Here is a 24,778-nt window from a genome sequence, read left to right as displayed (position 1 = left end):
ATGCAGCCGACGCAAGGCTGGCGAGGCGCTCATTTCGGCTGCGTGCTTACCCCGCCTTGGTCAACAGCGCCGCCCCGCGGCATCGGTGCGCTGTGGGGTCACGTTTGCGCCGCCGGTATTCACACCTCCCCTTCTAGCCACCCTATCTTCGGTGCCTCCCGTGTGCATCGATTGGTCGGGAGGCGAGGGGATCGGGCGGCTGGCCCGCGCCGGTGCAATATACGGGCGGGTTTTTGGACGGAGGGCTGGACCCCGCCGCCAGGGGGCACAGCTGGCGAGCTGAGCGCGCAGTAATTTACGCTCGTCCATTCTCCCCCGCTCGTGTATGTGATCGAGAGAGTGTGTTGGGACACCCTAACGAAAGGGTGAAGGAAGAACTACGCATAGAAGAAGGGGAATGAGGGTTGTCAGGGCGGGGGTTAGTGCCGGAAAGAGGGATTAACGTCGAGGGGGAGGCTGCCTCAGAATGAATAAGTGACTGCGGCGCGCGCTCCAGGCACGCCACAATGAAATCAACCCCGTGGTGGTGATTCTCCTCTATTATTAACTTTATTTTTTTCGATGCTCCCCGTCCTCATTACTCCTCTCTTCTTTTCCTTTTCTCTCTTCGCCGAGGAGGATGAAGATTTTCATTCCGCTGGACGCTTGTACGGAGCGGAGAGTTTCTTGATATATCGGCGACCTGCACGGTCATTGCGCATGCGCGAGGTTGCTTCCGATACTTGTGAACATGCGCAGTTGAAACGTGCGTGTTGCACGGCGCGTGCAGTAATGGGACCGCAGCAGGCTGATGCGGAAGAGGGAACTGACCTCGTTAAAGACGGATGACGCAGTGTAATAGATTCTGTATCACGCCTTTACAACAAAGCGTTTGGGACCCCCGAAATCATTCGTTGTACAGGTACACTGCGTTGTAAAAGTCGAGCGCCGCACAGCTCCCGAGTGAACCGACACTGAATCCCTCCTTCGTTATAAAGGTCACTTCGTTGTAGAGGCGTTCGTTGTATAGAGGCACTTTACTGTAGTGTGCTAACGTTGATCTCGTCACTAGCTATGCCCAACAGTTCTCGGGGGCTCTTGCCGATTTCGTTAGGATGAGTGTGAGGACTGGTATTCTTTTGCTTATAGCTATATAAAGAGCTGCAGTTACGGGTCGTTATAGCTTTCGACATACTTGGCTGTTCTATATCGCGTACAGTAGGCTAGCTATGTGCAATGTATAATTATGCTCATACATAGGCGTGCACTGATAATATGAGCGTACTTTTGGCATTGAGTAGGCCAATAAAATTCACCATAGCCGGTAAGAGCGTCAAGCAGTGCTCAGGTGACCCTATACATAGAGGCTGAACGTTTCTTTGGAGAGAGACAGCGAGGAAAACCTCTATTAGAAAACAAAGAAATCACGAGAAAGAAATACACAAAAAAGGTCAAGCTGTAATTCAGTTTTCAGTGTACTGCCTAATTAAATGTGTTGTCTGGCTCCTCACTGCAATATATAGGTCTCGTAGCAAGCTCTTGTCAATGGTATTTCGGTGGTCAGGGGACTGCCTCTCTATAGGAATGACCCGATTGCGGCCAGTGGATCCTCCATGTTTTGGTTGCTTATAAAATGCTCAGGCGTAGGATGGGTTCGACATGTAGTATGCAGGACTATAGTTGCGTTTGCGCCGTAAAATCCTGCATAACTAATTATCATGCAGGACAGCAGAGCCGGAGATCACTTCGTCCTGCAGGGGACTCAAATAGGTTGTGGTAACATAATAATAATAATAATAATAATAATAATAATAATAATAATAATAATAATAATAATAATAATAATAATAATAATGTTCTATGCCTCTACGTGATGTCCAAAACATGGTGGCAGTGACGTGTTTGCGGCTTTCGCAGTTGCTTCTGCCGCTTGAAACACGCAACGCGCAGGCCGAAATATATATATGTGAAGCGAGGCTTTCATGACTCGGTTAACTAAACGTTGTAAAACTAAATGCGTTGCGTGAAGTCATCTTTATTGTCGTCCTCTGCAACGTGTAATGTCATATACAATGTTTGTTTGTGTACTACACACCGTTGATGTAAACTTTATGCCGAAATGAAAAGACCAGTGTATATATATATACACGCGTGTGCACAATGCGAGACGTCGACGCGCTGAAGTGATGTGTACGAGAACGACGAAGGCGCGGCGTTTGACGTTTGTCGAGTGAGGGAAATGGAGCCGTGAGGGCGGTCGTATATATGCAGGCAGAGAAAAACACAGCGCTGATCATGGTAATCTGCTCCCTCACGGGTTGCAGAATCAAGCGTCCTTCCTTTCTTTAGATGACTATCATCATCACTATCAAAACACAGCGCGAAAGGCAGGGAGTGGTAAGGTTCACTCATTTCAGTGTCGCTTCAATTGCCCATAATGCAGACTGGCGCACTTGCTATATACGCGACTATTCGACAAGACAACAAGCAGCCACCATCAGCAAAGGGCGGGCGAAGTATATGTACGCACAGAAGGCTTCGATTTCAAAAGTATATATATACGACCTTTAAGACTCGCTCCGGTATACGCAGAAAGGAGCCGTCGCTGTAGTTGTTATTCGGACGCCACCTATTGGTCCGAAAACGCGCCTCGTGTCATGGTGGAGCGGTATATAAGCCGGCAAAACCTTTCTCTGAGCACCCGCACGATGACCCATGCATCGTTTCTTGAGAGCTCTCTACGAACATTGCTAGAGAGAGCTCTGGCACTGAAGTTTCCTCCGGGAGCTGCAATCACGGCGGTTCGGGCATGCATGGAAATGACTGGCGGTATGCACGGACTTGCCTGCGTGAACTTCGTCCGTCTGGCTTCGAACGGATTTGTGACTTCGCAGCTCCATCATTTTTAACAGCGTGTTTTCCGTTGTGAATAGCACAGTTCGCAAATGACTGCGGGTATGTGCAGATAATAATTGCCTCGCTGTGTTTAGAAAACGAGAGCAATAAAAATTCACACACGGTAGAGCGTAACACACAACGTCACAAGAACGTTTGAAGCCACTATAGCGCGAAGGTTAGACAAATTTACGTACTAACCATGAAGTCATATATCCTGCACATCGCCGAATTCCGCCATATTGTCGAATTCTCTAACAGCGGAATTTTTAGCCAATCAGCGAGGCCGCAGCAGCCCTCTTGGCAAATCAGAGCTGGCAAGATGGCGAATTCGACAATATACGGTGCAATCTGACAGTGTCCAGATTAGTTCCGTGCATCATTCCTATGTCGCATAGTTGAACGATAGCAGGCGACAGTGTTCCCTCTAGTAGTTTTTGCAGGCAACTCTATATATATGATCGTTTCCACAATCGAGTGACATCGACACAGAGTCGGCGCTCAGGACATCGTCACGCTTTGAGCTCAGGGGGGTTGGGGGGGGGGGGGGGTGACACGCACGTCACAGCCGGCGAGTGTGTAACCTGGGGCTTCGCTGCCGTTGTCGGCGATTCGCCGCGGCACGCAAGTATACGCTTGGCGCGGGGAATGCGATTCGTGAAGAAGCCGGAGTGCGTGTGCTTGCGCATTAACCGTATATATACGTACAGGTAGACGGAGCGGGCGCCCTTTCCACTCGCATATCCGACCGTCTGCTCTGTAGAAAGGCGCCGGCGCGGGTTCGGGTGTATGTGGCGTACGTCACCCAAGTGCCGTCACGCCAGCTCTCTATATAGTCGACCGAAACCAACGCATGCGGGTCGTATAAGAGATACCGCAATTTCGGGAAGGGGACGATTTCGGGCCGTATGTCTGTGGTCCTTATAAAGATGATGCACCCAAACCACGATAAACGTGCGCTCTCTCTCTCTCTCTCTTTTTTTTTTTCATTTACGTTCCACCACCATCGTCGTCGCGGTCGGGGATCCAACCCCCGACTTCGTGTTCAGAAGCTGTATACTGTTATATGTGTTATTGTTGTGTTATCACGTACGCGGCGTGTACCCCGGCAATATATATACATATATATATATATATATATATATATATATATATATATATATATATAACGAGGAAGGAGCGATGGGCACGAGAGAACTGAATACGAATCCTTGCGTCTTCTCTGGTTTGTTGACACCATGAAAGCACACGTTGACAAAAACGGTTCTGTCCTGTGCGTGACATCGACAGAAGAGGAGGTTATATATATATTTACGGACGGGCTGCATAAAAAAAAACGTTGAATTTCCCTACAGTTTGTGTCCTTGTACAGGCAGTAAAACCGTAGTACACTATATAAACTGTTCGCTGGTATACCTGTATACGGGCTGTGAATTCGAATAACAAGCTGTGCAGCATAGGCTGCGGAAATATTCAGCATTTTCCCCTTTCGGATGCCGCGGTCCGCAAGCTTTTGTCGCCGACTGCGCTATAAGCATAAACTCAAACGCGAACAATTCCGAAACTATACCCAAATGCGTTTTCTCGTTTCCAGGTTCACCTGCCTTTGTAACAACGGCTTAATTCAATCTTCAAATCGTGCACTTGCGAATAGTCTACGTATAGTCGGGAGTATTATAGACGCGTAGACAAGCTATACAGAGCTGGTCTATTGTGTAAAACTTCCAGGTTGTCCAGGGTAGTGTAGCAATGCGCGCTCGGAGGTATGCCATTTTGGAAAGTAGTGTATCGCAACACTCTTAAAAAGATTGCACCCTTTGGGTCTCATATTTTCCCACAACAATAATCGTCGCCTGCCCTGCTTGCGTTTGCTTTCTTGAAAACTCGGCGCTCGCTATTTTTACTCTCGAAAGTGCAAATGTCACGATGATAACGCGCAAGCCGTTCGTGACTTGGAAGCACCGAGCTCGCAGCGTTAAGGAAAGGAATTGAGGGCAAGAGAGATGACGATTATCGTTGTGAAGCAAGACGAGGACACAGAATATGAACACACAGAAACGGCGTTCTGATCAGTTATTTCCTGTTAATGTTTCGATTTATGCTTGCAGCACGTTGCTCTATAGCCATGCTATATATATACTCGGTTCGGGCGAAGAAAAAGCGGGCAAGTATCCTTTTTGGCTTGCGGTTTTGTAATGATATCTATAGCGAGGATACCATTTCCGATGGTTGAAGTGGAAGGGAGTTTTCAGGATGCTTGTAACTTAATTCTGTTCATTTACGAAACTTGACTCGCGGTAACATTTTGGAGTGAACCGTTGGCGGACCTATAAAGGGGGGAGCAGGGTTCTGTCCCTTTTTTTTTCTCGCTCCCTGGACATTTCGGCACTTCCCACACTGACAAAATTTATCTTGCAGCGAGAACCCCCCTTCACTTGGAGGGGGATCGAGTTGCCCATTAATTCGGCCTTGCTTTGCGATCTGCTATGGCCTCCTGGTTAGCTCAGATGGTAGAGGGACCGCCCCTTAAAGGCGTTGGTCCTCGAAAGCGTTGGTACCAGGTTCGATCTCCGGGCTACGCAGGTCCAACTTTTTTCTTCACCTGCCAGGGCTTTCTTTCAGAGCTCTGCGCTACAGCCGGGGAGACGGCAATTGTTTTCTGTCATGAACCTTCTTCCACTCTGCAAGCTTCTGTATAACTAATATATATATTTTTTTCAAAGTCATGTCTTCATAACAAAGAGTCGTTGTCCATAAGTGTTGGCTGGCATGAGTACAGGAGCAGGGTCCACCGCCTTCGCAGCTCGGATAGAGTGCCGCCATTTCTCTCCCAGTGTTCTAAGAAATGGTTTGTACGTATGTGTCCGCGCGTATTTTGCCAGAGACACATAACGATATCACACGAAGTCAGCGAAACCAACAAAACGGTGAAAATGTGCTTTATAAGCATACCGTACCCGCGGGGAATGTGGCCGGACGCGGGATGGATATCGAACCTATAGCGCTCTGCGTCGACGTATAGCAGTGAGAGATACCGACACTTCTTCCTTAATGCACAGATGGGGGGAAAAAATAAAAATCGGCAGCCCAACCCATTTCTTTCCATCCTTTGTGCACGTCTTTCCCCCGCGCCCTTCCGCTCCAGGTGACAAGCGCCCCGTTTCGGGTTTATGATGACATGAATCGCGGGACTGCCCCGGTGCGGTGTCCAATGGAGTCCTGTCGAGGGGACACAATGAGGCGACGGGATGGGGGTTGGACACCCTTTTCTTTTGCCGTGGGTGCTCCTCCCTCTCTGCTCGAGGAAAGGCGGACCGCCGGCGGGGATCGAAATCTATTATTCACGACCGCGGGGTTCTGGGGAACGTTCGGGGTCCCGCAGTGGCGCGGTGGGCTCGTCGCATCGACTCATCGCCATCGAATGGCGCCCAGCGCGGAGACGAGTCGGAGACAGCTCGGCTATCGTCGGTTCTTATCAATCAATAAACTTTCGCGCTTGTTTTAGGTAGCAAGCTTAAAGGGGCCACGGCACCGAAATTTACGAGCTTAAATTATGCCTTTAGTGTTAACCCATACACGCCCGACAGCGAGCTAGCCAATCCCAAGCGCTGTTGGTGCGGCGGAAAATATTTGAACTTTTTTTTTTTCTACAGTGCAGTTAAACCGTGCAGCAGCAGTCTGGCAACTCTAACCGGTGGCGAAATGGTATCGCACCCCCAGCGACGGCTCCCTCAGAGTATACTGGAAGCCAATCTCGAAGGTCATGCTTTTGTGTGCCGCAAGCACCGGAAGCGATTGCAGGAGCCGGAAATACGTCACGGTCTCCACGCGTGGTTTCGTTTTCGCGTGTGCGTCTCGGTGGTCAGCCCGACTGATTCCGCATCTGTTCTGTGGTTTGTGCTGCTCGCGTCGAAAAAAAATTAATAATGATGGGGTTTTACATGCTAAAACCACGATCTGATTACGAGGCACCCCGTGGTGGGACACTCCGGAAGTTTGGACCACCTCGTGTTCTCTAACTGCATGCTCGTGTCGCGGGGATGAACGAATTTAGTACACGGCGCGCTGTCCAGAGAACCTCGCTCACTTCCAGGGGGAAGGTTTTTGCTGGAGCAGTCACACAACTTTGGACTTGAACCACCTCCATGCGGTGAGCACGTGGTTTCGGAATGTATTCGAGTAGCACAAAGCTCACCTCGCACTCTTTGACGTCACACGCACACACGTCACGCCAAAATGGCGGTCGGTATTGGTGGGAGCGGGCTTTTGAGGCAGCGATTTCAAATTGAAATTTCGGACTCTAGAATGTGCGCCGATAGCTCAGGTTCTTGAGACGATATTGCTTACCGTCACTTACAATATAGTGCAGGAGAGGTATTCTGTAAGAGTCCACCTAGTGAACTGTCCATTTCGGCCGCTGCTGATTGGATGCAGCTGTACAAGTGAGGAGGAGACGAGCGGCCCCAGCCAATCAGCAGCGGCCGAAAATGGACAGTCCGCTAGGTGGACTCCTACAGAATACCTCCCCAGGACTGTGGGGGAGGAGGGGTTATGGCCCCTCTAACGAAGTTAGAGACATTATTATTATATTTTAACAGTAATAATAATGTTTCAATTACTGGTTTGATTGCACAGGGGCAATTAAAAGAGACGTAAAGAATGGGCAAACCAGGCTGGCCACTTGAAGAGGTATTCACCTGCCTGTTCTTGAGGGAGGAGGGGATAGAAACATAGAAATGAGATAGGCAGAAGGGAAGGTAAGGAAAGAGGAATCAAACAGCAATATGGTAGATCGCACAAACTAAAGTAAAAGAATGACAAGGGATGCAGCTATAGAGCACGACAATACGAACACAGAAGCAGAATATATATACTATATATACGTGTGTGTTCTGTGAGGCCCGTGTTTATGATTTTAACAAGTGTATTGACCGTAACGCTTATTGTGTATCCGGCGATCATAGCTAGACAAATAGACGTGTGATAATGTCATTCGTGACGTCAGCGGAACGTTCGAGATGTGATGTCGCTTGCTGCGAGTGTCCGTGCATCGAAGATTGCGTCACCGTTCCAATTACAGGAAACTTAGAACTTGAATCTCGGTCGTGAGGTTAATAAGCACTATTCGCCTGGTCTGGAAACAAATATATTTCGCAAGCACAGGATGCAAAATGCTACCAAAGATATCATTAAGTGATTACAAAAAAAAAGGTACATTGCTGTGCTGATACCAGTACTGAGTATAGTGACACAAGGGAAAGTATCTCGAACAAATTTTTTTTGTTCGTTTTAAAATTACTAAATAATTTTGCAAGTGTGTTTCTGTTGGGTCGCGGAAAGAGTATACTTCCAACCATACTATCACTCGTTAGTCTGCTTTAAGAAAAATATAGGAATTGCTGGATGAACTTTATTTAAGAATCCCATAGGGTAAATTTTTTTTCCGCGATTCGTACAAAAAAAAAAAAAAGCACCCGTTAAATTGTTACCACCACACCTTTGTCGGTGTTGTTCTATTTTCGTGTCATACGAAAATGACCACGCTTTGACTAAGAAACATTTGGGGCAAAACGAAATTCTGGTGACCTACTATATACCAGCGACCACCTAGGCAATATTTCTGCTGATTGCAAAGCCATACAAGAAAAATAAATCGATAGAAAAGAGATTAACTAAATAATAAAGCGCAGTGCAATCATTGATGCGAAGCGCGCAAACGCTGTTTAAGGTGCAAGGCCCGAATCTGTGCTAATAAATTTCCTCCGCAATTTGGGCCTCAAACCATCTTAAACCGCGCGCGAGCCCTCTGCACGCAGAAAAGTAACATCCAACTCGAACAAGTCCGTCCTGTACTATAGAACACGCCAGAAAGGTATATATACGCCTGCTGTTATATTGGTTGCTTCTAAAGGTAATAATTAAGCTAACCATTAAACCTAACCAGTGCGACGCGTTCCGGAACGCCCATCAGTAATGACGTCCCCGTTTCTTGCGCATAATTGCGTATTCGGTCGCAGCCGCGTAATTACGCCTCTCCTGGTCACCGTGATTGACCGGAGCATTAAAACGTCAACCCCCTTACAGCGAAGAGCGTGTGCTTCGGCCGCGTTTGGGGAAAAGGATGCAGATATCGATTTGAAAGCGTAATAAACGGATTCGTCGTTTTGTTTTAATCTGAACTTCGGAACATATAGCGAAAAGAACTGAAGTGATAATATACATACGTTTCCATCTCCCATTTTTCTTTTTTTCTAATACGTAACGTACTAATTCGTCGGAACAATCAGCGCATGCACTGATCGATTGCAGGTTTCGTATTCACGTGAACCATAAAAACAGAAGAAAGGAAAGAAAGGAACGAAAGAAAGAAAGAAAGAAAGAAAGAAACGGGCGTCTAACTTACGGATCGCTCGATAAAATCTCTCCTCTGGGCTCCCCCCCTAGCGGACGGAAGTAAAAAGCCCATCCAAACGGCACGCTATTGGGCGTTCCTAACGCGTCTCTTCTCGATGTTAAAACAAGACGAAACGGCCAACTCTCGCGGCCCTAACCTCGGGCTCAAACACATCTCGATGGAGTTTCAGTTTTTTTTTTTTTCTTTCTTTATTCGAGCTTACTCTTTCTTTTCTTCTGTTTCTGTGGCGGCCAACTAGAGGATAAAAGAAGAAACAAAAGAAGCGCGAACCCCACCGCATTAATCGACGGGTGGGTATAGTAAATGAACCCGCCGTTCGGAAGGAGCAGACGACGCGATACACCAAAATGGCCGAAATAAAGAAAGAGAAAGAGACAGAAAAATGAAATAAAATAAAAGCGCCGCCATGGCGACTTTTTGGCGGCCCTTGTGCACCGGTCCCCGCTGTCGTCTGTCGTTCTGCTGTTCTCGCGCTATTCTCGCGCGAAGCGGCAGGCCACACCCGTCGCCATGGCGACGAGGGGACGCCTCTGGCCGCTGATTGGCCGCCGCCCCGGCGTTTGTCGTCTGCTGCTTTTCTTTTTTTCATTGTCCGAGCTTGTCGTCTGGATCGGGAAAGAAAGGGGGGCTGGACGACGCGGGGGCTTTTACAATGAAAAATGGCGGCCATACAAGGGTGAGGTGAGCCTCCGACGGACGCCGGTACATTATGCTCGGCGCGGGACCTTAACTGCGTTCGAGTCGGAGCTAGGTGCGCTCGTGGATTAGGAGCTTCGAAACTTTTTTTTTTTTCTCTCGCTCGCCTGCGTCTCGTCGACGGTCGCAAAATCTGTCACCATACTATAGCGCTGACTGTGTGTGATCTTTGCACTGGATTCAGGTGGCTTCGTCTGACTACTCAGGGTACGTCGTTTCTTTCGCCTTGTTTTTGTATTCATGCGCGCTTTGCGTCGAAACCATTTCTCTATGGACCGTCTAGAGTTTATGCAAATGCGGTGGGTGGGATGATTAGCATCTCATTATTCCCATCTACGGCGAACATCTCGCTGACACAAATTTGCGTTGCCTAGGCGTTTCGAAAACTTCGCGACGAAATGTTGAGTGGTCTCTGAGTCGGCGCGTGGTTACTTGCGTCCCGTTCGTTGTGACGTATATTTGCTAACGGTTGTCAACATTGTCGGAACATGCACGCGAACGTACTCTCAAAAGATTGTCGCTGCAATCTCGAGGCGCAGATGAAAAAAAAAAAAAACAGCGTTAATGGACTATGAGCCGTTCTTCTTACGTAGTTTGTACTCATCTTGCTAGCTTAATCGCTTGGACAGCCCGAGGACATAAGGGCACACACTTCGACAATCGTAGAAGCTACGTTATATGCCGATCTACATTCGCCTGTTCTCGTTTTAAAGAACTCTTTAACAGTTTTCAGCATGTCAGCAGCGCTAAAGAATGTCCGGAAGCCAGTGCTGCTGTCTCTCTCTCTCTCTCTCTGAAGAATACATTCATGACAAATGGCTATATGGCGCATGCACGCGTGACCAGTTTAGGTGTATTCATTGCGTTGCTTTGCATTGCTATTGCTCTTATTTTTTTCAATATGTTAGGTATATATTAAAATATATTTGATGACTTTCCTATAGCGTCGTTAACGGGACCCTTTGCACGTACTCGCGGACAACTTTCTGCGGCAGTGAAGGGAAAGCTACGGAGGCAAAGCGCTCACGAGTGAGCTAGCGCTTGTGAAAAAGAGTCCCACATTTAAAAAAAAAATACTCGTTAGTTTAAGCCGGGGAAGAGAGAACACGGACAACTTATTTGCAACAGCTAAATAAGACAGCACACCACTGAGTGCATGATGCAGTTGACTTATTTTGCGGCTTTTCCCTTTCGCGCCAGGGCAAACGCGATATGGCGTCAATTTCGGCGTCTGTTACGAGAAAAACCAACAGCGGTGTCAAACGCTGCCAGACTACTTCGCGCAGTAACACAAGTGCCGGAGCTCCGCCTCCGTAGCTGTCCGCGAGCGTAAACGTTTTCACATTCCAAGGTTATGCCTCAGATTCATGTGCACTTATTTTCTATCAGTTTGGCAACCGTAGCTGTTTGGCATGGTAGTATGAAAACTAAACATTTATTGTGAGGCATTTTTTGTCTCATTCTTGACACCTTGCATGTGGTAGGCAAGTCGGTAGGTATACGTTCCGGTCTCGTCTCGCTTTAATAAAATTAAGATGAAGTGTGACCGACGGTGGAATCGAACCTCTGCCGAGCAGCGCACCGTATATATATATATATACTTACCCATCTCGTTCCAAAGGCAGTCAGCCGTTTGAAACACTTGGCGCGTGCCACTGTCTACAGTCTTCTTGCCTCGTGACGGCTCGCCCTTTGAGGCATGGTCTTAGACTGCACTATATCCGGGACCGGCCCACTTTCCCCAACGCTTTCATCGTATCTGTTCACGCATTATAGATACTTCGACTTTGCCAGGACTTCATCATCGCCAAAGTTGATCATGCTTTAAACATTTCTTTCAATGTTCGAATGCCATCGTCATTTTAACATGTGCTACATGACATAGCCATCGGTATACGTACGATTCTATAACACGTGTGCTGCTGATGGCGTCCCAGTCCATGTTTGTTTCGTTTACGCTCGTCCACTATACCCATGTAGAACCCAATTAATAATCGTCACGTCCTAAGCTAGCGTCTGATGGCAGGCGTAGGTATGACTGCGTTGCCATACGCTCGTCTTCGACATTGTTTCTTATACAATAATTACTGGAGCGAACTCCGAGATTGATAGGTATAGTACATGGATTTGTCTGATCTTCGTGCATGTGGATTCAGACATTCTTGTTACTTTGTTTATTACGCTTTATCTGCCTTCATTGTCCTGAATTTCAGAACAATCTATACTTCTTTAAATGTAGAAAACTCTGTAAATACGCAAAAATTTGGAGGACATGCGCTTAGGCTTCGGCTTTAGGAGTGGAACGCGGTAGCATTCAAAGATTCCTGACTGTTTGTCGCGCTTCCCGGCAACCGCAGCTTTTCTTGCGGATGCGCCGACGCTAGCGCCATCTGGATGGTGTTGCTGCAAGGAACCGGACCAACCAGACGGACTCACAGACTGTGACTGTGACAAAACTGTGTTTTATGTTCTCTCTCTCCTTACTTTCTACGCCTTACTTTCCTTCAGTTTTGTACTTTCAAAATCTCCTGTGGCGTTGACAAACGCCTGCCCTGAGTCAAAAGGGATCAGGACTACTTGCTTGCTTGCTTGCTTACTTACTTACTTACTTACTTACTTACTTACTTACTTACTTACTTACTTACTTACTTACTTACTTACTTACTTACTCGCTTACTAAGGAACCGAGCGGGCTGTGCCGCTCTGTGAATCGAAGAAACGCTGGAAAAGGGGGGTTGTGTTTGAGTTTAATTCGCGAAACGGAATAATTTTTGGGCTATACTTAAATTGCAGTCCGACGCTATCATGTCTGTAGGTTGTGTTTAGGTCGTACTTTGCGACTTTTCTGACGCGTCTTACCTTGAGGAATTCAATTACTTCAGTAACGCCCCTGCGCCACGCGGAGAGCCTGCGTGGTTGTGGTTCCGAATAATTTTTCGCGAGACGACGTCCGACCAGGTCCGACGCCGACACGGGATTTTTTTTTTTTTCTTTCTTGTTGCGACGCGGGGCACTTAAATCGCGTTAAATTTGCTGCTAACAGCAGCGGTTCAGCTTGTCGAGGTGGCAAAATCGAAACGCGTGAAGCGTCCCAACCCGCGTGGCTTGTCCGCGAGAAACTTGTAAGGGCGTTCTACAGCCTCTTGCCGATGCATGCGTCCGCGGCGTAATCCATGGTTTAAATGTTCGGTTTCTCTGCCTAAAGGTCCTGTGCTCGAATCCCGCCGTCGGGCGATTGTAATAATGTTCATTCGATTAGTTATTACACCGTACTTTGTTGTAAATGACTATAGTTCACAAAGTGGCGAAGCTGTTTGAAGCCAGAAGGACGAAGTTTAGGCTAATCCATACGTACTATACCATCATTCCCGCGTTGGTTGAACCGCCCTACTTGCAGCAACCGTAGGCGCTATAGCGCCAGAATTTCCTCTAGTAATGATTTTATGAAACTTTGTATGGCCTTGAAAACGGTCATCGTCGATCTGCTGTCGTCACACAGGTACGCTCGCTGATTGCTGAACCGCGTTCTTCGCGCCGTGACGTCACGGCATTGATGCGCATGCGCAGTCGTGGGTGGTTAGATCTTCAAATACTTGACGATAGCGCGCCAGGTGTTGCGTGAGGGGAGAGGGCTTCGCCGCGACGCCACGTCACTCTCGCCCTCGGAAGCATGTTATCCGCCGCGTGCTCTTTGTCCACGCAAGTTCTCGCCTGTGCTCTAACTGCGACTCGGTAAGGCCAAATCAAAACGCGTCAAGCGTGTCAACGCGATGGCTTGCATAACTGCAAGTTATGGCCGCTTCATAACTGATCGCTTCATAACGGCAAGTACAACGCTCAGCGGCGTTCAATTCGGCATTAATGATTTTGCATTCACAACTCGCAAGAAGTGCTGGGGTGTCCACGCATTTTCATTCCCTTCTTCAATCCGTACTCCTATATATAGGTATATTTGTATTCTTCAGCCTTCAGTATTTCGTTTCCCTGTAGGGGCGCCGGCTTGATCACCAACGTCATTCGATATCATAATTGAGGTCTGATCTCTTTCAAATGAACCGGCCGGAATCCTAGAGTTTCGCCCTTTTCTCCAAAGATGTATAGAACAGAAGGCTGAATATATTTCGCCTTCATTCAAACGCGCATGCATTCGTTGAAATCACAAGAAAGGTTACAGTGCAGTGACTGCAGCTTGTGCGCAAGCGAGGCCGAAACAATTGCCTTTGTATACGAGTATGATGTGTGCATACAAGTCGGGTCATTTCAATATTAAGCATAACGCGTGCATCCTCACGAAAAGGAGAGGGGGGGGGGCGCCACCCACGCGCTGCCGTTCCAGTATATACGCATTTCGGTGTTCCACGCGGTGTGCGCTATAGATATATATATGTAGTGCGCTATATACGCACTATATATTATACGTACCCGCTATGCGTTATATCTGCCTATTGATTAAGCATTGTCCGCTCCGTCCATGTCGAATCCGAAGACAGCGTATACGGATGCAATATTTAGTATATGCGAATCGGGTGGTGTCCGTGTCTCGATCGAGACTGCAGTTCGCGTGTGTATAATCAACGGGGGCGGGGCCGCGTGGCTTTTCGCCCGACCCCGGGGTTCCGACATCGGCGCACGCGCCCGTAGTCTGTGAGCCGACCCTGCACGCGTGGGGCTTCGATCGGCGCCGAGCGTATGCAAATCCAATCTCTCTCTTTGCACGGGACCGTCTCTCCGAGACGAGTCCGAATGCGTCGCGAACCACGCCTCTTCCCCCGCCCTCCCCCACACACTTCTATTCGTATTTGCTTTGAGGGCATACTTTTGCATGGCTGTGGTGCTTTGGCCGCGGTGTTCCAACTTTGAAGTGTTCGTAAATATTTGATACAGAGCTCACTCCGGTGCGGGCGAATATTTCACTGGTGAATTAACATTGTTATTGAATTTGTACATACATAAAAGTGATCACGAAAAGAATGAAAAAAAGAGCTATCAACTGCCACCAGGAGGGGACACAGCGCCAGCCTGCTAAGGAAACGGGTACATACAAAAAAAAAAGGAAAGTGCGCGAATATTAGAAGCGAGATTGTAAATATATTAAGGGGGAGAGGGGGCACAATGAGTGAGAAAGAGGGCAAATTGATATCAGTGATAATACAGGCGGTGAATTATGTTTTGTCATATTTCAAGGTTCTTAATTAGCTGCAAGCTTTCCCAAAAGATGAAAAACAAGTACATACTACAAAAGACATCATAATTATCAGCAGCAGCAGCACTAGCTACTGGAGGACGGAGGTCTCTCTCTCTCTCCGCCATCTCCACTTACCCCTGTCGTACATTATCTGGCCCCGTCTTATGCGTGCGAATTTCGTAATTTATGCCGTTCTCTACTGCGCTTCCCGTCTCTTGGCACCCATTCTGTAACTCTGATGGGCCACCGTCTGCCTGCACTATTTATATACGCTTCACGTGGCCTACACAAACTCCGTTTCTTCCGCTTAACGTCAACTAAAATACCGACTACCCCCGTTTGCTCTCCGATCGACACCGCTGTGTTCCTGTATATAGCGTTCTAAAAGGTAGTTACACCTACCTTTGTTTTTTCTTCTCCTTGCGTGGTCCCGAACTTCTTCTCAAGACGTATATGCAGAAGTATATGTACCACTGACAGCGTCAACTGAGTATATTATGCAATATACGAACGTGTCTGGTATTAATGTGACTGAAGTTCTCTTCAGCTGTGATTTTCACAACGTACATGGGCATAGCTGGGCAGTGGAAGAAGAGGGGTGTTGGTTATAAGTGTGGATGGAGGGTAATTGCTCCGTTCTCAGTGCCGCTTGCCAATTTTCCAACTGCCAATAAGCGTTGAGCACTCGGTGAACATAAGAATTATAATAGTTACACGCGCTGTCCCGTTTTGTGGGCAAACGAGAAATCCAGGCGGACGACTTCGTCCTGAAAGTTATTGCGACTATAGCACCCTCAAAGCCATATGCTGTATACTGCGGGAACTATATACTGCTCTGAAGATACTATTACACGAAGTTGCCTTTATGGAACTTATTGGCTAGCAGAAATTCCTTCTTTCTAAGCTTTTTTTCTCTCTCACTGATGCTATTGTGCGTAAAAGATAAAGCTCAACAGCTGGCGGTATAGCGAAGATGTAGATATAGATATATACGGGTATTTCTAGAAAGATGGACACATTTCTTGAGATAGGGGCACAGAGACTGCTAGAGATACCCTCTCTCTAATGCATATATAAACAGACATAAATAGACGGAAAGGTACACTGAATACTGTTTCATTTTGGCTTGTAGCATCCTTCACGCTTATCTACAGCCCGCATAGCCTGTTGGGCGAAGATGACCTTGAACAATGGCTGCTGTTCTGTCACCCGCGCACTCCGGCTGAATGAGTCTTGTGTATACACCTCAGCCCTCTAGTGAATCAGGCAGGCTATAATATCAGACAGGAAAATGGAGGGCGATGCACCTGCGACCCTGAATGGCGACATTCGGACGTGCATTCAACGAAGACTTCAACTTCGCGCGTCGTCTGCTCATTATTTTTCCACGCGCACACAATGGCGCGCCGCTGAATGCGCTTCGCCTCGCGGACAGGATGTGACGTCCCAACCTGTCGTCTGGTACTTAGCAACCTGCCGTCTACTGCTGGCGCCCATTCGCGAGCAGTCTGCGCGCGCAAGGTGCACGGCTGTGAAACTGCGGCTGCAGGTGAACTATGAGCCTATATGTAGGGCCGGATGGTACTTGGCTTCCCTTTCTTTGTCGTCTGCAACGCTTTTCTGGTCGTCTGCTCGGATTCCTTCTTTAGTGTGTGCGAGTTTTGCTCTTGCGTAACATAGCGTGACCGGAAACGGAAGTGATCTGTTTGCTGCAGTCCGGTGCAGTCGTGAGATCGTTGACCGTGAGGTTTGTTCGTCTCGCTTCGATTACGCGGCTAGGCCCCCCGGCGGCTGCGCTTTACGTTAGCGCACCCGGGGATGCAGCGCCCTTTTCTCTCTCTCTCTCTCTCTGACAAAGTACAGTAGCGAGCAGCTTACGGCAGACGATAACAAGCATCAAAACGCTTTACAACTCGCTGAACCGGCCTCGTCTTTTGTATAAGCCTACAAAAGGGAGCCGAAAAGTTAGCGGTAATGACAACAGAGAAAAACCTGTTCTTTATGAAGCCTACCCGTAGCGCTCCGTGAAGGATTACCCTTTGATTGGACGGCCACGGCCGCATGAATGTCGGCTTGGCGCCGCATTTGTTCTGCTACTGTGGGAAGCGGCAAGAATTTTCTTCGTAATAACCTGTCATACATTGACTCCCCATAGCGCTTTACAGCGTGATTCTCCTTGTAATGGTGTCGCCGCGTTTCACGCTCCACCTCTTGTTTATTTGTTTCATCTATCATATACTCAGGGTGAAAGGCCTGAATGTTTTTTAAACAGCTTTCAGACGAAGTGCAGCCTGCAATTCGTTTCAGCGAAACAATGGTGAGCGTTGACCATACCGCGGTTCTGGGTATATGCAGCAACTTGGTAGTTTTTCACTGTATACACTTCGTTCTAAGAGGAAGCTTTTAAGGGGCCAATCCCTATTTCGTTATTTTTTTTTCAAATACTGGTGAAACGCAAAAATGCTCTAGTATTCAAGAGCGGAACCGATTTGAATGTGATAGTTAAGTGAAAAGTATTTAGATTCTGTCGATTGTAGAAATCAAGGCGCGGATTCACAAAAGATCTATTTCGCTACAATTACTCGTACGCTATAGGAACGAAAAGCTTTGCGAATGCAATTCAGAATTTTGGTTTAGGGCTTCGTATCTCTTACAGAAATCACCTGAAATCAGTAAGCAGTAGAACTTAAAAAAAAAAAAAATAGAAGCGCCAAGTTTCCAAATCCGTAACTCTGCACGAAATATAGATATTGCGGTTCTGTGAACTGAATTTGTTAGAGGAGGTAAAGCGGACAAATTTGATGTGTGGGCTTGCAGTTTGCGAGAAATTCTTACAAATCTTTAGAGGGTTTGCAAAAGTTATATTCACAAATTAAATTAATTTCAGAACGGTGTATATTACATAAATTTTGCTCGCTTTACATATCTCATGTAAGTGTATACATTTGTGCTATCATTGTCTATGTTGCTGAGTTAGTGTCGCAAACTTCATTATTCAGATTTTTAACATTTTGCGATTTTGAAGAATTTTCAGCAAGAAACTGGTGGCTTAAACAAGCACCCTGTTTCATAGACACGATAAATTTTAACTTTCCGAAACCAACGTGTTTCATGAAAATCGCTGCAGTGAATGGCAAGTTAAGCGATTTCTTCATCCCGACGTATTTAGATAAAATCTACTGAAATATGTGCTGTTTCATTGACAACTTCCAGGTCCGTGGCTTTAGAGGTTACATTTGCTTCGCAAGTGATTACCGAGTGAGAATCCAAGTTTTACCGACTCATTCGCTGTAATAGGCGCCGTTATGGCTTCTCGTATGCAGAAAATAATTTTCTTTTTGAGCCATGTATATATCTCCAACAAATTATGCTCCGAGAAGGAAATAGCGATAGACTTTTGCTCTGTTCCATTAGTGACTTTGCAATGACTGGGTTACTTTTCTGTACCACTCCTGCACTTGCCGTGAAGGGCCTGCAGTACATTCAAATAATAAAAAAAAACTTCAACATTAAGATGACCTCTCTTGTAGGCTATGTGCTCTATCTTGTTATGATCTATTTCATTTGCCATTCTTTCGACTCTTCATCATGGTTCGGTCACCGCTGTATCGTTGTTCTTGACGGGATGAACCACAGAACGCGACGGATGATAAGAAATGGAAGAGTGTAAGATGATATGGATCGTTACAAGATACGGCCTTCCTTATCGTTGCGCAGCTAAGAGCTTGATGTTAAGCCGGAAGACGCGTCTATCTCCTCAGCATTTATTAGTCAAGCCAGACGTAAATCCCAGTCATTTTGCGTGTCGATACAAGAGGATACAGTAAGCTTTTAAATCTTGTTTGTTGCTACTTTCGCATTTTTAGTTCAGCATTATGGGAATTTGTCGCATACAGCAGCAAGCCGTTCATGTGGGCTGTTTGGTTTGACATCATTCCGTGTGGTGCCGTGCTGAAGATAACGAGCAGACGATGCGCACGGCGTCCAGACGGTACACATGCCTCCAGACTACTTCAGACGACGCGTATATACGCTCTAGCAGACGGCATGCAGACGGCGTGCGTTTTTGCTTCGAGCAGGCACCTTCGCGATGGGCGAAGTTCCTTTTCCGGGTGCCGCACTAGACGGGTTCCTGTAATCGTCGGCGTCTGACTTCTCTGGCTGACGTGTTGCAGTGCCCTCGGTAATTCCTTCGAGGAAAACACTCGAAATAAGCGCGCCGCTCGTTAAGAAAAAGAAAAGAAAGAACAGAAAGGAAAGGAAAAGAGAAAAACTGAGGTTTCGGCGTTGCAATGGCGACTCGCGTGAAGCGCTTCTTTGAGTTTCTGGTTGCCCCTCGCCATGTGGTTTTTTCGTGTATAGTACAGCAATGATTGTGTGTATATTTAGAAAAACCATCTAGCACTGTATATTTTAGTATCATGTGTGACGAATTTATGAGTGTACAGAAGTGCTTTAAGTACTACCATGCGCTAATTATTCAAATCTAGGACGTCTAAAGAACGGGGCGATAGCGTTAAATGAGTTTCACTATACGGCTGCTTTGACACGAGGACTTCGGCCATAATTTTTCGTTTCCTAACGAAGGTCTTGCTAACACGTCGCATCAAGCATTTCTTTCGCTACGAAATCGGTGATACGTTCTAGTCAGGTCGGTTTCGATCCTAATTGGGCTCTGTTTTTAAGAGTGAACGCTGCAAGCTTGTTTTAATGGTGCGATGAACTGGTGTGGCGGCTGGTTTTATTGCCAACAGGTAACCGTCCTATTTCAGGGCCCATCCTTATATATGTGGGTCAGTTGCGTGCATTCATGTGCCGTTTCATCAATCAATCAATCAATCAATCAATCAATCAATCAATCAATCAATCAATCAATCAATCAATCAATCAATCAATCAATCAATCAATCAATCAATCAATCAATCAATCAATCAAAAATAATCTGATATTGGAGGCAGGCGCCGTACTGCCCTATATATTGTCAGATGAAATGGAAACCTTTGTTCATTGTCAGCGCAGAGCTTACAACAACATATATATTTTATAACTTTATAAACGGCTCTGCGGACACACCGCCGCGAGGTCAGCACGCGAGCTACGTTTGACATTTGTTTCGGACTGTGAACTGACGGCGACTCGCAGTCTATAGAAGTGGTGGTTACGTGTTCGTATATCTATCAAGCAGTGCCTATAGCTTTAGTAGTTTGTCTGAGTGCCGCTTCAGTGCCATGCATACCGCGTATGAAGTTGGTGTGGAAGTTCGGATGTTTAACGTTGGTTCCGTGTTACGCTTTCCACTCGTTAGGTTTATGTGCAGTTTCGGCGTTCACTAGCATGTTCGCTTAGAGTTTGAGTACGACTCTCCCAATGTGGCGTGTCGCGTGTGTACCAAATGACGAGACCGTGCCTTCGGTGCCAAAGGTCGCGGTGGCGCTATATACTTGTGCTCTTGTTGACTGCACGGTGTGTATGCGGTATGCGCAGTGTTTGCTCTTGTTTTCCTTTTTTCTTTTCCGTCTTTATTTCTTCCTGAGTAGTCATTGGGACTTTGGGATAGCCGTTGCCAAAGACGCCTACACCTTCACATTTTCTCCAATTCATCAAAAAAAAAAAGTTTTTTAGCCGGTGCGTGTCACCATTTGCGGAATGTCGGCGACGTAGGCCTACACGACAGCTGTGGTGTCGCCATCTGACGGCGTCGAGGCGAAACAGGGGGCACACGGATATTAATTCAATAACGTATTACGCTTCTCAGTTGCTGGTGCAGTAAAATCGCCAGAAACGGCGTAATCACGAATGTAGTCTCTCTCTCTCTCTCTCTCTCTCTCTCTCTCTCTATATATATATATATATATATATATATATATATATATATATAATGTGTGTGTGTTCTCTCGACTAGAAGGTAATATTTCTGATGCTTTGTGGTTCAGTTTCAATTTATTACTTGAGGTGAGCACACACCGCCACAGAATGTCGCTACCATCGTTGCACTGCTGCCGTCTCTCATGCTTCGACATTTCTCGAAACTACACCACCTTTGTACATACAGGCGAAAACTTTTCTGGGAGTCCATCGATCGGCTCAACGACTACCAGGAGAACGTAGGCCACACTAGAGATTGTTTCTGGGCCATTTCACGCAATTCACACAATATCCGCTCGATATCAGAAGGGCCATGCCTCAGAAGTTCATCGTTGTTATCCCTTTCCTCCTTTCAGCGTCAGTCGCACTTTCGTTGCACTTGCAGCAAGCGCAGATTAGGACTGTAACCTTGTTTGTCTCGAGAGGTTGATCGTATTGGTGGGGGGAAGCGGGCTGTTTTGATGCTAGCGAGTCCTAGAGTGCTAGCACCACCACCACCACCACCACCACCACCACCACCACCACCACCACCACCACCACCATCATCATCATCATCATCATCATTCTATGTTTGTCCACTGCAGAGACGAAAGGCAGCTTACAGCGATCACCAATTACCCGTGTCTAGCGCTACAGCCGATTACACCTTGCGCCCGCATGTGAAGCCCAACTTCCAACTGCATATACAACCCGAGAGAACGCGAACGCGCTCGCACATAAATGTGCGGCGCGGAAATCTCAACCCGCGCAATTTCACGGCCGCCCGTCAATACCGAGTTCAACGCTCTGCAATAAAAATGAAGAAAGAAAGAAAGTAAAAAAAAAAGCAAGAGATAGAAGTGATGGAAATGTGTGGCGGCTCCGGAAAAAGAAGTGGCTCAGCTGCCAGGGCCAGTCGACGAACTTTTCCAGTTTGCATGCCGGCTCTCCCGGTAGGCGTTGACGAGCCGAGTACGCCCTTTTCTTTCTTCCTTCTTCGTCCCTCATTACTCATTTTTATAATATATATATATATATATAAGCGCCATCATTTCCTGCAACATGGCGACAAGGAGGTTTCCGTATATATGTGCGAGGGGCACGATAAAGAAGGGGATCGCGTGCAGTCGACAAGCGGCCCGTTTTTTTTTTTTTTTCCTTTTGATTCTCTCGCCACGTCCCCTCCCCCTTAATACTTCCTACATTTTTCCCCTTGTCTTCGTGTTGTTCTATTTGCGCGCTCTCTGACGTGACGATGGTGAGAGTCTTTTTTATCCCGGACATGCAATGTAACATGCACACGCAGAAGATGAACTCAAGTATAGTAGAAAAACAAGAAGAGCAACGAAGGCGTTACTCATTCCTTTCTTGTCCGGCTCCTTTTGTTCTCGTCGCCCATCGTCGTCAACGTCATGATCATCATCATATTCTTCGTCACGTTTCCGCACATTCTCGTTCCTTGCACGGAGAGCCCTTCATTTGTTGCGACTAGCGCTCTCTTTACTTGAATGTTTCTCTCTCTCTTTTCTCTCTCCATCTATCTCGGCCCGACCCTTGCATGACTTCGCCCTTCCCTGTGCCACTTTTCTATAACCCACTCAGCAAGCGCCATGCAGAGGTGGCGCTAAATCTTCCCCTTGATGTCCTGTCCATTGAACGCAGTTCTCAGTCTTTCTTTTTTTGTTATTATTACTTGCTCACTTGCGCGAGGGCGCTCACCCCCCCCCCCCCCCCTTTTTTTTTCGGCACTGGTCACTGCTTTATTTTTCTATCTCGCCTATCGGCTATTGCGTGTACTCTTCGCATATCATATTTCAGGTCGTGTTACACGCACTGACCCCCCCCCCCCCCCCCGTCAGAAATAAAACCAAATAAAAACTGAGAGCTTATTAGAAAACAACGCTAAAGCAATTCACACTTTTATCTTCTCCTTTTATTTTTTTATTTCCCTTTACCTTCTTTTTATCTTTTTTCTTTTAAGCAGGAAAAGGTTGATGCATGCTATGGCTGAGAAAAATAATGCTGAACTTTCTCATTGAAATTTGGGTCCTCACCCGCACGTCGTTGTGACGTCACAAATTTTAAGTTACTTTCAGGGATATTTGAGCCGTTCTTGCACAGTTTTTGAAACTTACTTGGTAGGTTGGTTCTCTTTGATTGTACGCAGTCTTTGAATAATTTAATTACAAAAATTCGCTGTGGAGGTCATGTGGCCTAATGTTTGGCATCCAAACAAGGCGGTGGTTCACAGGGAGATGGAGACTTGAAGTGATCAACAGCGGGCAAACAAGGAAAGCCTTAGGCTGGAGCTCAACGTTTCGACAGAGGGGCCTGTCTTCGCCGGGCGCGAGCAATCATGACAAACTGACTTGTCTTGATCAGGTAAACGACTCAGGTGGACTTGACTTCGAGGCTGGAACCGACATTCTGACCAGCGGGCCTGTCTTCGTCAGGTCAACAACTTGGGAAGCGTCTTTAACTTGTCTTCAAGTCGACAACTTACGTAGCGTCTTCAATTTGTTTTCGTCGGCTCAACAACTTACATAACGTCTTTGACTTCGTCAGGTCGACAACTTACTAGACTCGCCCTTGACTTGTTTCCGAGGCTGAGCTGACGTTCCGACAAGGGGTATAGTGTTCATAAGGGCAGCGTTTTACTAGATTTGTCTTTGACTGGTCATGGAGGCTGGAGCCAAGGTTTCGACAAAGCGATCTGTCTTCGTAATGTCAAGAACTTATGAGGAAGGTCTTAGAGTTACCTTCGAGGTTATGAACATTTAGACGCGAGGACTTGGTCTTCCTCAGGTGAAAAACTTAAGGGACTCGCCTTCAAGTTGTCTTCGAGGCTAGCGCCAAAGTTACGGCAAGATTACTTGTCTTCCTCAGGTCAACAACTTACGAAACTAGTATTTGAGTTATCTTCAAAGGTAGAGCCAACTTTCAGACAAGATCACTTGGTTTTCCTCAGGTTAACAACTTACGAAACTAGTCTTTGATTTATCTTGGAGGCTAGATGCCACCATTTAGACAAGAGTACTTGGTCTTCTTCAGGTCAACAACTTACAAAACTAGTCTCTGAGTCATCTTCGAGGCTGGAGCCAACTTTCGGACAAGAGGACTGTCTTCCTCAGGTCAACTTACGAGACTAGTCTTGGAGTTGTCTTCGAGGCTGGAGCCAACGTTAAGACAAGAGGACGAGTCTTCGTCGTATAAAAAATTTACGAGACTTCTCTTTGACGTGTCTTCGACAAGTCGTAGACAAATCTACTCCAGCCGTATCCCTTCACTCCGGCATGTAAAAACACTATACTACGGGGCCTTGCGCTGACTTTCCCGCGCTACAATCTGTATCGTGTGGTATCCAACTCGGCATAGCGCTGGTTTACTGAATCCCTTTATTGCCACGAGAATGGCTCGACGGCCTAGTTATCCGAAAGTAACGGGGGAAAATGGAAGAAAAAAAGGAATATGCGATACGTTGTGCATTACAGGGTTACACGCGCGGGGCGGGTTGCATGTGCGTTAATGCGGCACCTCTCACCTGAGCGTGCAGAGAGAAGCGTGCGCGTATGCACGTATATGCGTATGCACCTCTCTCGTCATATCTGTAGCCTGCCGCTGCGGGCCCTTCGCAGGTTGTGCCGCGCTCCGCATCGGCGTCGGCCTGGCGCCGAGAGGAAGGCTAGCTAGCGGCGGGCGTGCGCAAGGGTCCGTCACGCCGTTTCCGGTGACCCGGCTCCCCGCACGCACAACGCGGGGTCGTT

At 47.1% G+C, this 24,778-nt stretch overlaps 1 long non-coding RNA gene across 2 annotated transcripts in view; it reads left to right on the top strand.

Annotated features, from left to right (window-relative positions):
* LOC126527300 (uncharacterized) overlaps positions 1 to 24,778 on the top strand; it is a 94,487-nt gene that overhangs the window by 21,296 nt on the left and 48,413 nt on the right. The window contains exon 1 of one of the 2 annotated variants that reach the window (XR_011890126.1): positions 8,184 to 10,192. The exons of the other annotated variant lie outside the window; for it this stretch is intronic. This is a non-coding gene — a long non-coding RNA (uncharacterized lncRNA). Of the gene's footprint in view, positions 1 to 8,183; positions 10,193 to 24,778 lie in introns of those variants that run through there. 2 annotated transcript variants of the gene reach the window in all.

This window comes from Dermacentor andersoni, chromosome 9, assembly GCF_023375885.2.
Source record: "Dermacentor andersoni chromosome 9, qqDerAnde1_hic_scaffold, whole genome shotgun sequence".
Classification (NCBI taxonomy): domain Eukaryota; kingdom Metazoa; phylum Arthropoda; class Arachnida; order Ixodida; family Ixodidae; genus Dermacentor; species Dermacentor andersoni.
The sequence above is the reverse complement of the archived record's forward strand: the minus strand, read 5'-3'. Positions and strand labels throughout refer to the sequence as shown.